Raw genomic sequence first — 12,747 nt, forward strand, 5'->3', positions numbered from 1 at the left:
TAGAAAGTCCACCTTCAATAAGGGGGGGGGGGGTAAAGTGTTTTATTTCACTAACTACAAATTCTCTGTTTTCATTTTTTTTTAAATTTTAAACAATCAAAAAACAAAACAAAACCATTGCAAAGTGCAAACATGTGTAAAAGCCCCCCCAAAAAGGAGGGGGCAGCAAAAAACCTAGAGCCTGCGCTTGGGTGGGGGCTGTGCTGGTGTCGCCTCCCCACTTGGGGCCAGAGCCAGGCCCCGGGAGGGAGCTGGCTGGAGAGGCCGCCTGGGGAGGCGCTGCTGCGCCTTGGAGGTGGGGTCTGGCCTGAGCCCCTCTGCCCCCGCCCCGGCAGGGAGAGGGGCTGCTCCAGCGCGGCGGGGGCCGCCTGCGGGGCCGGGCCGGCCTCTCCTCCCCGAGGAGGCGGGAAGCGAGCTCCGCGGGGCCCGGCAGTATGTGGAGGAGGCAGCCGGGCCGGGGAGCCGCTGAGCCGGGGTGAGGCGGAGCCGCCGCCGGATAACGGGAGGAGACGGGGGGGAGTGATGCAGCCGCCAGAGCCGCTTCCCCCGGCCGCCTGCGCCGCCGAGTGAGGGATGCCCCAGAGCTGCCACCGCGCCGGGGGAGACCGAGGCTGCGGTGAGCGGCGCTGCAGGGCCCGGTAGGTGGAGACGGGGCTGGCGGGGCTCCGGGCGCAGCGCCCACCCCGCGGAGGCGCTGCCGAGCCCGCCGGGGCAGGGGGAGGCCTGGCTGCGGGGTCGGCGAGCAGGGCGGGATGCTGCGCCGCTCCTGGCTTCTCCGCCGGAGACTTGTCCCTGCAGCCCCTGTGCGGGGCTGGGGCCGGCGGCTTGGATGCCGCAGCCAGGGCAGATGGTCCCATCGCCCGCTAGGGCCGGAGCTGTGGCTGCGCTTCCGGCTTGGTCCCTCCAGCATCCCGGGGCGTTGGATGATGAGGGATTGCAAAAAAACAAACAAACCCCACCCCTGGATTAACGCAATACTCCTAGGTACTAAAGACCAATAACCCACTGGCACTTCTCAGCCCAGCGTCCAGAGCCATGCATGGGGCTTTTGAAACCTAGCAAAGTCCAGGGAGCAAGGGTAGGTCTACACTAAAAACACTACAGCCCGCAGGCTGCTGTAGTGCTATGTCCACACTAGCACTTTTGCCGGTAAAACTTTTGTCAGTCAGGGTTGTGAACCCCCCTTCCCCTTCCCAACAGACATAAGTTTCACCGACAAAAGCACCAGTGTGGACAGCGCTATGTCGGTGGGAGAGCGTCTCTCTTACAGCACCATGCTATGCCGTTGTAAGGTCCATAGTGTAGACATAGCCTAACTCAGGTCAGGTCTGCACTACAGAGCTATGTCAGTATAACTGGCTTGGGGTGTAAAAAATCTGCACCCCAGAGTGACGTAGTTATACCAACCCACCCCCCGTGTAGACAGTGTTATGTTAGTGGGAGAGCTTCTCCCATTGACATAGCTACTGACTTGTGGGAAGGTGGATTTACTACGCCGATAGGAGATCTCTTTCCTGTGGGTGTAGGACAGGGGAGGGCAAACTACGGCCCGCGGGCTGGATCCGGCCCGTCAGGGCTTTCAGTCCGGCCCGTGGGATTGTCAGCCCTGTGGCGCAGCCGAGCTAAAGCAGGCTCCCTGCCTTCCCTGGCCCCGGCCCCGCTCCCGGAAGCAGCCGGCACCACGTCCCTGTGGCCCCTGGAGAGGGGGAAGTAGAGGGCTCCATGCCCTACCCTTGCCTGCAGGCACCGCAGCCCACAGCTCCCATTGGCCGGGAACGGTGATCCGCAGCCAATGGAAGCTTCGGGGGTGGTACCCACAGATGAGGGCAGTGGAGCCACCTGCCCCACCCCACCCCCAGGAGCCACTGCTGGACATGCTGGCCTCTTCCAGGAGCGGTGCAGGGCCAGGGCAGGCAGGGACCCTGCCTTAGCCCCGCTGTGCGCCGCTGCCGGGCCGGAGACCACATCCTGAACTTCTCCTGCACTCTGCACCCCAACCCTCTGCCCTGAGCCCCCTACTGCACTCCACACCCCCTCCTGCAACCCCGCCCCCCCCCCCCCTGCGCCCCCACCCCCCTGCCCTGAGTCCCCTGCTGCACCCCAACCCCTTGCCCTGAGCCCCTTCCTGCACACCGCACCCCCTCCCACACCCCGCACTCCCTCCTGCACCCCAACCCCTGTCCCCAGCCCTACATTCATGGCCCTGCATGCAATTTCCCCACCCAGATGTGGCCCTTGGGCCAAAAAGTTTGCCCATGCCTGGTGTAGGAGCATTTTCATTTAAGTGCTCCTGCGGCGATGTAGCGTTTTTAGGCTATGCCTACACTACTGCAGTAAGTGGAACTAAGTTATGGCTTAGTTAAGCTTAGGTCGACTTACTGCGGTGTCTACACCACGCTGGGTTGATGGGAGACACTCTCCCGACGGCTTACCTTACTCTTACTTACTGGGGTGGAGTACCAGGATTGACTGGAGACCTATTTGCAGTCGATTTGGTGGGTCTTCACTAGACCCACTAAATTGACCCCCGGTGCATCGATCGCTGTAGTGTCAATCTGGCTGTAGTGTAGATGTAGCCTTAGTGTAGACTTACCCTTAGACACCTGCAGTGCATAGGACAGTCAGGGAGAATGAGGATTCCTAAAAAAGGGTAGAATCCAGGAGATCACTTATACTCCCTTATTTGAGAAACAAGGTGGGTGATGTAATATCTTTTATTGGACCAACTTCTGTTGGTGAGAGAGACAAGCTTTTGAACCACACATAGGGTGACCAGAAGTCCTGATTTTATAGGGACATTCCCAATTTTTGGATCTTTTTCTTATATAGGCTCCTGCTACCCTCCAGCCCCGTCTCGATTTTTCACATTTGCGATCTGGTCACCCTAACCACACAGAGCTCTTCTTCAAGTTCCTTATTTGAAATTCATGTCTCCTTTTTTCTGTGGGTTGGTTCCCTTATAACATTTTGGTGAGAGAGAGAGAGTGAGCCCATCTCCAAAGAAGGGATCCAAAGCAAAAAGATCCTGAATATCTGTAACTTCTCATGAGTGAGTAATTGAGACTAAAATGCCTGGTGGGAGAGTTTTTCCATGCGTACTAGTTCTATAAAGAATGCTGGGAGGTTAAAAGTAGTGTGAGTACATTCAGTTCTCTTGCTGACAGTCAAGGGGCACTGTCAGAAATGAGAGGTATACTCCATAGAGACTCGTCTAGCAAGCAAAATGAAGGAAATCTGCGGAGCTTTGTGAGTTTTCTTCCCTTTACAAGAATAAGTGAGAGAGCTCTAAAAGGGTGGGTAGACATAAATCTGGGAATCTGTGTGTGATGCTGTTAAACCAAATGCCAAGGCCATAGAGATTAACTAAGAACTGACAAATTCATAGCTGGAACCAAACCGGCTCACTGTATGTTAGTTTTGTTCAAAGTAGGTATTAGTCTTATAAGAATGTTTAGTCTCTATGAAATGCTTGTAAATTGCTGCATGCATTAATCTCACTTGTAATGCTGTATTCCACGCTATAAGGAAATATGTAAGTTTTGCTTTATAACCTGGAAAATGTTTGCTCTGAACTTGTGAACCCAGGCATGGGAATTGTCCCCTCCACCCATTCAGGAGGCCTATCAAGATTAAACGAGCTATTAACAAACATTGTGACACAAAGGATTGGTGAATGTCTCTATCACACCTTGGAAATGCTAAGTATAAGGCAGCTCATCTCATAGAGCTGAAGACTAAATATAAAAGATAAAACGGGGAGTCACAAGAAAATTTTCCATCTCTTTGCTGTTTGAACTCTCTCAGGGCCAGAAACTCTAAACTGAGGCAGGAGATCCCCCAGGTTTATCCCTCGGTTTGCCCTGAAAGAGACATCTTGAATTGACAGATCACTATCACTCTGTCTCTCTTAGGATTTAGATTGCAACTCATTTGTGTGTATGTTGGCTTGCTTTAACCTGTAAATAACTCTTATTTCTTTTTCCTAGTTAATAGACCTTTAGTTAGTTTGTTACAGAATTGGCTACAGGCGTTGTCTTTGAGTAAGATCTAGGGTACCAATTGATCTGGGGTAAGTGACTGGTCTTTTGGGACTGGAAGTAACCTGAATATTTTGTGATTTTTGGTGTAAGTGACCATTTACCAGCTTGCCTGGGTGGTAAAATAGACTGGAGAGCCTAATGGGACCATGTTATACTCCATGGTAAGGCTGTTGTAGTGATCCAGGAATTCACATTTGTTACTGGGTTGGTGAAGTCTAAGTATAGAACACACCCCCAGTTTGAGATGTCTGCCTTGTTTTTGACAGTCTGTCCTGAGGTTGACACTCACGGTCGTGAGTCATTCCAGACAGCGTGACAATTGGCGTAGTCTTGGCAGAATTCACATGCCGCAGGTTAATTGGGTTTATAGCTCATAACCCCAGTGCTATTAAAAGTTTAAATTTTATATTGAGAGTATTTAAGATTAGTCACAATGAGTGAATCGCAGTAAGATGAGGGTCTTGAAACAAACAACATTGAAAAATTATGCAAAAAATAGGGGAATATCTCAAAAAGAAAGCCTCAGATGAGGAACTGAGAGCTGCACTCATAGACTTTTTGACTAAGGAGCAGGGTCTGAGCACCCCTCATTCCAGTTGCCACAGAGACCGCTGCAGTGGAACTGGTTCAGCTGAAGCACCAGGCAGCCCAGGAAGATTGTGAGCACCAGGTACTGATGGTGGAACTCCAGATCAAGGGAAAGGAAGAAACTGGGGAGGTGGAGGAGAGAGTCTACGAAAGATGCAAAGCCAATGCTGAACTTGGAGAGGAAGCTCACCGCAGATGCATGGAACAACTACAAGCTAAGGAGAGAGCACACCAGAAACAGATGGAAGCTCACACTTTGCAGCTCAAAGTACTGGAGCAGCAAAAGCAGCAGCCTCAGCCAGTGAGTACCCCACCCAAAGCACTGGGGCGTGGGAGAAAGCCCACTCAAGAGACTGATGTTCACCTTTGACAGACTGGGATCCACAGGATTCCAGAGGATAAGTGGTTGCCAGTCCTTTTGACTAGATTACAGGGAAGGCAAGACAAGTTTTTAATGATATGGAGCAAGGTGATCCTAAAGGTGTATAAGAAATTTAAAGAGAATGTTTTGAAAAGGTTTAAGTTTACCCATGAGTCCTATTGATTGAAGTGTAGAAATCTTAAAATGTCTGACAGTATCATGCATGTTGAATATGTGCATAAAATGTGTAATTTTATGAAAAAATGGATAAAGGGGAGGCTAAAGGTAACTATGAAAAACTGTTTGAAATGATGGTGCAAGAACTATTGTGAATGATGACTGATGAGTTAAAAGCAGCCATCTGTGGGAGGAAAAAAACCTTCCATTGTTTTGGAGGCAGCAGAAATTGTTGATGAATATACTGAATCGAGGACTCATGGGGTGTGCAAACCTCAGGGGAAGGGTAATCTCTCTGTTCCCCAGGTTAAGAGAAAAAAGGGGTCTAGGAATAAACCTAATCTCAACTTTGATTAAAAAAAAACACCTCAAGGGATCCTAGGTTTTAAAATCCCTTGCCCTAAAGGCAGGCAGGTAGTCTGCCGTCACTGCAGATCTCTTGGCCATATAAAGCCAAATTGCCCCAAAGTTAAGGTCACCCTATGACCTGTACCCCCAGTGCTACTACCGTGGCTCCAGAGGGAACAGCAGAGGAAGTGCATAGCACAGTGAACAGTGTTAGAGCTCTGTCTTGGGAAGGTAGTGAAGAGCTTACTAAGAATGCTAGAGTGAATGGCATAGATCAGGGGTCTCAAACATGCGGCCCGCGGGTTATTTTCTGCAGCCAGCAAGCTCCTCGCGGCCCCCGCGCCATCCCCCAGCGTTTACCTAGAGCGGCTCCAGCCCAACGCGCACCGGGGGCAGGGCAGGCTCCCTGCCTGCCTGCCTGCCCTGCCCCCGCGCCGGGAAGCAGCCGAAACCTGGGGGAGGATGGGCGCGGGGGGAGGGGGGTGGCTGTTGCTTCAGGCACCGCCCCCAGCAGCTCCCATTGGCTGCGGTTTCCCATTCCCGGCCAATGGGAGCTGCTGAGGGCGGTGCCTGAAGCAACAGCCACACACACCCCTGCGCCGCCCCTCCCCCAGGTTTCGGCCGCTTCCCGGCGCAGCGCGGTGCGGGCAGGGCGGCAGGGAGCCTGCCCTGCCCCCGGTGCGCGTCAGGCCGGAGCCCGCCCCCCAAACCCCTCCTGCAGCCGAACCCCCCGCCCCGAGCCCCCTGCCGCACCCTGCACCCCGACCCCCTGCCCTGAAACCCCTGCTGCACCCTGCACCCCTCCTGCACCCCGACCCCCTGCCCTGAGTCCCCTGCCGCACCCCGACCCCCTGCCGTGAGCCCCCTGCTGCACCCTGCACCCCGACCCCCTGCCCTGAACTCCCGCCACACCCCGCACCCCTCCTGCACCCTGACCCCCTGCCCTGAGCCCCCTGCTGCACCCTGCACCCCGACCACCTGCCCTGAACCCCCGCCGCACCCTGCACCCCTCCTGCACCCCAACCCCCTGCCCTGATTGCCTGCCGCACCCCACACCCCAGCTCCTTGCCCTGAGCCCCCGCTACACCCCACGCCCCTCCTGCACCCCCTGGGGGCAGGAAGGGGGCGGAGTTGGGGTGGGGATTTCGGGGAAGGGGTTGGAATGGGGGCAGGGAAGGGGTGGGAAGAGGCGGGGGAGGGGCGGGGCCTCATAGAAGGGGTGGAGAGGGGGTGGGGCCGAGGGTGGCGGGCGGGGGGAGGTGTCAGTAAATGCGGCCCTCGAGCCAATGTACTAGTCCTCATGTGGCCCTCGTGGTCATTTGAGTTTGAGACCCCTGGCATAGATTGTAGGCTGGAGAGATACGGCGTCCCAAGGCACTTTGGTGACGGAGAGTTTGGTAAGAGAAGAAGCCAAACTCCCTGGTAAGAGTTTAAATATATTAGCTTTGGCTGAGTTCTCTGACTGTGGCTCTGGTTAAGATCTCCCTTGAGTGGGAGGATTTTAAGGGTCAGAAATTTGCTGCCTGCTGATATTTTAATAGGTAATAACATTTTAGCCATGTCTAAGCAGGTTCATGTTCTGACATGCAGCCAGAGAGAGTGTGGTTCTGAGTCACCTGCTTTGTCTGTGGACAGCAGGGAATGCTGTGAGGGAGAGGGGAGAATATCCTCAATCCTTTGTCTATTGAGAGTAGTGTCTTGGCTTCAGAGGAAGAGTGTGAGAATTCTTCTGCTGTGCCAGAGTGACCAGGGCCGGATTAACTTTTTGTGGGCCCGGCGCCAAACATATTTGTGGGCCCCCATGGGGCAAGGTGCAGGGGGGCGGGATGGTCAGTCTCCAGAGCGAAGGTGGGCTGGGGGCAATGAGGCACAGTGCGGCGGGAGCAGCCCCGCTCTGCGCAGCCCAGCAGGAGGGCACTGTTTACAAACCTGCAGCTGCCAGACGCACACTGGCCTGCCCAGCCCTGTGCTGCCAGCATGCCCCTTCCCCTTGAGGGTGGGCCCGCACCACACCGCCCCCCTGCCCAGTGTCCCACCCTTATGCCCAGCGCCCACTCGCCCAGAGACCTCCACCACAGATCTCTATGCCCAGCGCCCACACCTCCCAGAGACCTCCCCTGCTGGCCTCCCATCACAACTGTACAGCACCCTGCACACCACACCGCTCACCCAGCGCCCCCCCCACCCATAAACCTGCCCACCACCTTCCTCAGAGTCCCACCATCACAGCTGCACAGCACCCCATATTCCTGAGGGAATTCTGCACCAAAAAATTAAAAATTCTGCGCACATTATTTTAAAATTCTGCAAATTTTGTTTGTCAATAAATAAATGTGAAGGCTCCAACATGGCAGTGGGGAACACAGGCCACTGATTGCATGGAGATGGGAGTTTACCCTGCAGCCTCTCCTCACCCCACCCCGGGACAGGGACTCGGCAGTGAGGCTGCACCCGACCCTGACACAGTCCAAGGCCAGGCCTGCCCCAGAAACACCCTGGGGCCCTGCCCCCCTGTGCCAGGCGCACCAGGTGTGGGTGAGCAGGCTCAGCCCGGCAGCAGGATCCAAGTGCAGAGGGACATAGTGTGGGTGGAGCCAGGTGGGGGTAAGAGAGTTTTCTGTAGGGCAGTCTGGGTGCGGGTGGCTCAGTGGGAGATCTGGATGCACAGAAGCTCATTGTGGGGTTCCAGGTGCAGGGGCAATGGGATTCTGCAGGGGATCCAGGTGAAGGTGGTTGGGGCTCAGTGGGGAGGGTGTCTGGGGGGGCTCAGTGCGGTGGTACAGATGCAGGGGAGGTAGGGCTTGTCAGGGTGAGGGTTTGATGGGCCTGCTTAACAGGGGGCCCCCAGCTTCTGCCAAGGGGATGACACATGCCGGGCTCCAGCTTCCCCCCTTCCCCCGCTTCCCCGATCCCCTTTTCTTCCCCATCCCATGCCCCTTCCCCACCGTTCCATCTCCTCCCCACCCCACCCCCTTCCTTCCCACCTGCCCCCGCTTCCCCCATCCCCTTCTCTTCCCATCCCATGCCCCTTCCCCACCACTCCATCACCTTCCCAGGCTTGGGGGTGCAGGGGGGAAACTGCCCCCCCAGCATGAGCCAGCGGAGCGGGCTGGGGCCGGGTCGCTCCACTTCCTGCCGCCCAGTGATTGCAGGGCAGGCCCGACCCCGCACTCATGGGGCGGCGGGAAGTGGAGTGACCCGGCCCCAGCCCACTCCACTCTGCTCCCCTGGATCCCAGCCTTGGGACTTGGGAGGCAGGGGGGGAACTGCCCTCCAGCATTCATCGGCAGCGCGGAGCGGGCTGGAGCCGGGTCGCTCCACTTTCCGCCGCCCCGTGAGTGCAGGGCATGCCCGACCCCTGCTGCAGTCCCCTGGGGCATAGCTCAGGGGAAGGGGTGGAGTGTGGGCGGGGCTGGGGCGGAGTAGGGGTGGGAAGAGGCGGAGCAGGGGCGGGGGCAGCTTTCCTGGCCGGTTCAGCCGGCCGGGGGATCGGACTGGCCGGGGCCCCTTCTGACTCTGAGCCCGGCACCATGGTAAACCCAGAGTCTGCTCTAAATTTAAGTGAGGCTCAAAAGGAATTGGTGAAGGCTCAACAAGATGACCGTTCTCTGGACCAGGAGAGGGTTGCAGCTGGGAATAATTCCCCGGTTGAGGAAGGAGAAGGTAGATTTTTTTTTGTCAGAGATTTGTTGTATAGACAGGCTCCCACAGGGAGAAAGAGATAGTCCTGCTGAGGTGCTTGAGAAGTACAGGAGAGAATTGTTCCAATTAGCTCATGATTGTCCATTTGCAGGATGCTTAAGAGTGGAGAGAATCTGTGGCAGGCTTAAAAAGAATTTCTATTGGCCTCAGCTGTTTGAGACAGATACTGCAAGAGTTGTGCCTTATGTCAGAAGCATTAGAGGTTGAAGGGACCCTGCAAAGCGCTGTTGCAACCTCTGCCCATTATTAAATAGGTGTTTGCCAGAATGTCGGTGGATATTGTGGGCCCCCTCAGAAAACCTTCCAGGAATGGAAAAATATAGGCCTAGTCTACACTACATGGTTAGGTTGACACAAGGCAGCTTACATTGACCTAACTGTGGACATGTCTTCAATTAAATTTGGCTCCCGCCAACATAAGCGCCCCACTACACTGATTTAATAACACCACCTCCCTGAGCAGTGTAGAGTCACAATTGATGTAGTTAGATCAATGCAGTCAGAGTGTAGACACTGTGCTACTTATGTAGGGTGCCAGATATCCCAATTTTATAGGGGCAGTCCCGATAGTCGTGACTTTATTTTATATAGGCACCTATTACCCTCCATCCCCGTCCCAATTTTTCACACGTGCTGTCTGGTCACCCTATGCTTATGTAAATTGTTACTGGACTCCAGCAGCTGTCCCACAATGCCCCACACTGATGGCTCTGGTCACCGTTGTGAATTCCTCTGGTCAGGCAGATAGAAAGCCGCCCCCCCCCTTTAAAGCCCCACAAATTTTTGAAATTCCTTTTCCTGGCTGCCTGGCTTGGCGAGCACACCTAGCAGTTCTCCATTGTTGAGTGTAACTGCTCAACTGACCATGCCGGCTACATGCAGCAGATCCACTTTTGCCTGGAGTAGACAGGAGATATCGGCTTTCCTGGGCCTGTGGGGAAAAGAGGCTGTGCAGGCACAGCTTATGGACCAGCCGTAGAAATGTGAATATCTATGAGCAGATTGCTCAGGGGATGCAGGAGAAGGGCTACAACAGGTGCCAGCAGCAGTGCCGCATAAAATCCAAGGAGCTGTCGCAGGGAGGCCAGCAATCGATTCAGTGCCAAGCTGCAGACCTGTCACTTTTACAAGCCTTACTTGGCAGACACACCTGTCGCCCTCCCCTTCCCCCGCCAAGCACTGTGGATACTTCCAAGGACTCCAAAGTCAGAGGCCCCTGCCATGAACAGTGAGGAGGAGTGAGGGAGCAGCTGTTAGATTCCTATCATACAGAAATCAATGGTCTAGTGGGAAGATTTAATGGAACTTTAAAAGCTATGCTAAAAATGTATGTCAGCAGGCTCGAGAATGACTGGGATGTGTTACTCCCGTATTTGCTATACAGGTACAGAAATATTCCCCAAGATTCTACTGGATTTGTCCCCTTTGATATGCTGTATGGGAGACAGAGAGGGGATCCCTAGCTTTTATTCAAGGCTCTTGGGAGTGCAGGACAGAGGAAACAGGACAGCCTGTAGGGGAGTATGTCACTTGTTTTAAGGAGAATGTACAGGCTCTGAGGGATTTAGTGCAACAGAACCTTGAAAAAAGTCAGGAGACACAGAAGGGTTGGTACTATAGGCATGCTGAGGAAAGATCGTTTGCATTGGTGATTTGGTGCTAGTGCTGATTCTAGTGTGGAAAAACAGAATGCAGGACTGTTGTTTAGGACCTTTGGAGGTGATAGAGAGAATAATTGAGGTCACTTATGATAGGGCATGGCAGGGGATCTGTGCAAACATAGATTAAAAACTTACCATGAAAGGGAAATGGCAGTGAATATGATTTGTTGTGCTGATGAAGAAATGGTTAATGCTCCTTTGATTGATTTGGTCAGAGAGAGCAAGGAAGAAAGTCCCCTGGAAAGTCCCCATGAGTTCAGGAAGGGTTTGGATGCATCCCAAAAGCAGGAAATGCTGGCCCTTTTGAACCACCACAAACCTATATTTTCCAACTGGCCAGGGTTAACTGACAGGATTGTACATTCTATTGAAACTTCAGGGCCCTGCCCTGTTCCTAGAAAGGCATGTCATGCTAAAAAGGAAATGCAGAAACAGATCCAGGAAGAGGTGGATACCCCCATCACCAGCATGCTATCTACTAAGTCAAAAAGCCCCTGGACATCTCTTATTGTGGTGGTACCTAAAAAAGACAAACCATGAAGTTTTATGTGGACTTTAGAAAGCTAAGCATTATCATCCAGACTGACCCATAACCCACACCCTGAAGAGAGGACCTGTATCCATGATATAAGGAAATACGTAAGAGGAAAATGTTTGCTCTGAGCTTGTGAACCCAGGCTCAGAAATTGTCATGTCCCCCACCGCCGTGCCCATTCAGAGGCCTATCAAGATTAAACGAGCCATTAATGAATATTGGGACACAAAGGATTGGTGAATGGCCCTATCACACCTTGGAAATGCTACATGCAAGGGAGCTCGTCTCACAGACTGAATGACTAAATGTAAAAGATAAAACAGGGTCACAAGAAAATCGCTACAACTCTGTCTTTTAGGATTTAGATTGCAACTCATTTGTGTTATAGGTTGGCTTTCTTTAACGTATAAGTAACTCTCTTATTTCTTTTTCCTAGTTAATAAGCCTTTAGTTAGTTTATTACAGGATTGGCTAAGATACAAAATGATCTGGGGTAAGTGACTGGTCTCTTGGGACTGGAAGCAACCTGAATATTTTGTGAATGTTTGGTGCAAGTGACCTTTTAACACCAAGTCCAGCTTGCCTGGGTGGCAAGATAGACTGGAGAGCCCCAGGGGACTGTTTGTGACTCTGTGGTAAGACTGTTATAGTGATTCAGGAGTTCACCTTTGTTACTAGGATGGTGACATCTAATTATAGAACATACCACCACTTTGGGGTGTCTGTCCTATTTTTGCCAGTCTGCCCTGACGTAGGCACTCACAGTCGTGAGCCACTCCAGACAGCATGACACAATGGAATGAAGCAAAGGAATAAAATACTTTCCTGCCTAGTAGTCATAAGAGTTTATATCTGTCTAGGTACCTGCATGGCCTCCATCTCTATAGCATCTGAGCTTCTTTCCATTTTAATGGTGTGCAGGAGGCACATGGTAGTTGCTCACTGTGGCCTCAATCCTTTAATATACTGTGCTTTGGTATATTGCTGCACCCATGCAGCACCCTGTTAATGTCAATGGGGCTCCATTCAGGCAGAGTAAATTGCAGAATTGAGGCCTATGGTGGTGTTTTTATTCCACTGGAGTATTTTGCCCTGGGCTGTTCAATTACCCAACTGCAACTATCTGCTTCTCTCTGATAGCCTAACACACCATCTTAGAAATCAAATACATAAATCACATTTGGGGATACAGGTTAATAAACCTTACTGAGCACCCACATATTCATCACAATAACAAAACTTGTCTTCCTAGCAGATATGTTATGAATATTAAAGGACGAATTCTGTTTCAGTGGGAACTTGCTCTAGAATTCCGATCATAGTACTTGCCCTTTC

General features: G+C 52.8%; 1 protein-coding gene across 5 annotated transcripts in view; it reads left to right on the forward strand.

Annotated features, from left to right (window-relative positions):
- Positions 1–334: 334 nt before the first annotated feature.
- CHST10 (carbohydrate sulfotransferase 10) overlaps positions 335–12,747 on the forward strand; it is a 32,330-nt gene continuing 19,917 nt past the window's right edge. For all 5 annotated transcript variants that reach the window (XM_024202491.2, XM_024202483.2, XM_024202465.2 and 2 more), the window contains exon 1: positions 335–638. The gene's annotated coding sequence lies outside the window, so the exon portion shown is untranslated. The remainder of the gene's footprint in view (positions 639–12,747) is intronic.

The sequence above is a fragment of the Terrapene carolina genome, unplaced genomic scaffold (genome assembly GCF_002925995.2).
Source record: "Terrapene carolina triunguis isolate 2854851 unplaced genomic scaffold, T_m_triunguis-2.0 Scaffold21, whole genome shotgun sequence".
In the NCBI taxonomy this organism is placed as follows: domain Eukaryota; kingdom Metazoa; phylum Chordata; order Testudines; family Emydidae; genus Terrapene; species Terrapene triunguis.